Source organism: Chamaea fasciata, unplaced genomic scaffold (genome assembly GCF_029207755.1).
Source record: "Chamaea fasciata isolate MVZ Bird 193981 ecotype frontalis unplaced genomic scaffold, bChaFas1.0.hap1 SCAF_75, whole genome shotgun sequence".
NCBI lineage: Eukaryota > Metazoa > Chordata > Aves > Passeriformes > Sylviidae > Chamaea > Chamaea fasciata.
The window spans coordinates 462501-465000 of NW_027094160.1; the positions used below are offsets into that span (position 1 = coordinate 462501).

The 2500-nt window shown below is 80.1% G+C and overlaps 1 non-coding gene across 1 annotated transcript; it reads left to right on the top strand.

Moving 5' to 3' along the window:
* Positions 1-1982: 1982 nt before the first annotated feature.
* Positions 1983-2135, top strand: LOC136304373 (5.8S ribosomal RNA). Its single transcript, XR_010724523.1, has one exon. It is a non-coding gene; the product is annotated as a 5.8S ribosomal RNA (ribosomal RNA).
* Positions 2136-2500: the final 365 nt, after the last annotated feature.

The following is a 2500-nucleotide window of genomic DNA, read 5'->3' on the forward strand; positions in this document are numbered from 1 at the left end:
CGGCCGTCGTCTCGGGCGCGGTGCCGGGTTACTGAGGGGAACCCCGGGGTCCCGAGACGGACGCCGCGGCGAAGGCGGCGGATGTCGGGCGCGCCCCCGCCGGCGGACGCTCCCCCGAGGGCGGCAGTGGGGGAGGCACCCCGGCGGGGCCATGCAGGTCGTTTCCCTCGCCCCAGGGCCAGGTACCTAGCGCTCCGCGTCTCGGCGGTCCGCCGGTCTCCTCGCCTCGGCGTCGCCAAACGCCGAAGGAAGCCGGGGGGGCCGAAAGGCCGCCGAGCCCGGGCGGAGGTTCAAAGACTCGGGCGGTTCGGCGCGGGCCCGCCGCCGGCGGCGGCGGCGTGGCGACGGCGGCGGCGGCGGCGGCAGGTGTGCCGGGCGGTGGCGCGGGCGCCCTCGAAGGGGTGGGGAGCCACTCCCGCCGATCCCCTGCGGCGGCGCGTTCCGTTGCGACCGGCCGCACCTCCTGGTCGTCGTCGTCGTCGTCGTTGCCGCCGTCGTCCCGCCGCGCGCGCGGGGCCAACCCGCGCCGCGCCGGGGAGGGGCGCCCTGCCCCCCCCTCTCCGCGGCCCGGCCTCGGCGGAGAGGCCGCGGCGCGTGGCCGGGTCGGCCGCGGGGCCGGACCCCGCCCCCCCGCCTCGAATGCGGGCGCGACTGCCGGCGGAGGGCGCGTGCCCTCCGCCTTGCCTCAGCTGCGGGGTTTGGGCCGCCGGAGCCCGCCGCGCTCCCTTTCCTCGGCCGCCGCCGCGGCGGCGTCGCGTCGCGGCGCCGCTTCGGGCGCGGCGGCGCCTCTCCCCTCGACGGCCTTCCTTCTCCCGGAAGGCGCCGGCGGCGCCGCCCGCCGGCCGTCCTTGGCTCGGCCGCTGGCCCGCCCGGGCGAGCGCTCTGCCCGGTCCCTCCGTGGCCGGACGCCGACGAGTGCACGGCGACCCCGCGGCCGAGCGGCGGCGTCGCCGCTCGGCGGGTGTCCCCCCTCCGGGGGGACGGTCGGCCGCAAGGCGCCCGCCGTCGCCTGCGGCGGTCCCGGCCCGGGCCCCGCCCGTCGCTTCCCCGTCGCCCTTTCCCGGGCCGCGCGCGGGCCGAACGGAAGGCGGTGCGGGCGGCCGCGGGGGCGCGCACCCGCCCGTTCTCTGAGCGGAAGCGAGGAGGGCGGGCGTTGCCCCCCCGGGCTCGGCCCCGTCACGCCTTCCGCCGGGCGCGTGCCCCGCGGAACAGGGGGTTCCCGGCGGCGCGAAGAGGCGGGGGGCGGTCCCGGGAGTGCGGCCGCAGAGGCGGCGGGTCTGCCGCCCGGCAGGCCCCGGGCGCCCGCGGTGCCGGCTCGGGACGCGGCGGCGCCTCGCCTCCGGCGCCGGCGCCGGCGGCGGAGCGCGGCCGGCAGAGGCGCCGGCCTCGCGGCGGGAGCGGTCCCGCCGGGGGCGCGTCGGCGAGGCGGCGGTCGCCGCGCGTCGTTCTCGGGCGTCGTAAGGCCGCTGGGGAGAGCGGGTCGGCCGCGTCTCCGGGGCGGCGGCGCGGCGCGAGTCCGCGGAGCGGTCGAGGGGAAAAGGGAAAAAGCGCGAGCGGGGGCCGACGGCCGCGCCCCCGGCTCAGGTGAGCGCGTCGTCCCGTGAAAGTGGCCGGGCGGGGCGCCGCGCCCCCGCGGTCCGGCGCGCGCCGCGCGGCGCGCCCTCCGTGCGGAGACCGGGCCGAGCCCGGGCGCCTGGGCCGCCTCCGAAGGTCCTCGCGCGTAGGCGGCGTCTCCCCTCGCGGGGGGAGGCGGTCGGGGGCGCGGGCCTCCCCGCCTTTCGGCCGGCCGGCCTTCGGACCGTTTCGTGCGGGGGGGGCGTTTCCCCCCCCCTCCTCCTCCTTTTCCTCCGTTCACGTGTGCCGGTACGGTTCGGAGCGAGGCGCGCCGCCACGGCGTCCTCGCCGCAAGCGAAAAAGGGGGCCGCTTCACGCGAGCGGTCCCGGCCCCTCCGCGCGCGCGGGGTCGGTGCCGAAAGCCAGACAACTCTTAGCGGTGGATCACTCGGCTCGTGCGTCGATGAAGAACGCAGCTAGCTGCGAGAATTAATGTGAATTGCAGGACACATTGATCATCGACACTTCGAACGCACTTGCGGCCCCGGGTTCCTCCCGGGGCTACGCCTGTCTGAGCGTCGCTTGACGATCAATCGCCGTCCCGGGGGGGCTCACCCCGGCGGCGCGGCTGGGGTCGCCTCGCAGGCCCGTCGTCCGCGGCGGCCGGCGGCGGCGGCGGCGGCGGCGGCCGGCCGGTGCCCGGAGGGAAGGGAGGCGGGCGCGTCGGCGAGGGAAGCGCTTTTTCCTCGGCGGCCGCCGTCCTCGTCCCACGCGGCCCGGCGGGCCGTCGTCGTCGCGGTCGTCGGCACCGCGCAGGGCCTTCGTCCCCCTAAGTGCAGACTCGGGGAGCGCTCCGTAGCTCCCCGCTCCCGGAGCGAGCCGCTGGGGCGGAGCTCGTCCTCGCCGGCGCCGCGCCGCGCGGCGCGGCGGCCGGGGAGAGAGCGAG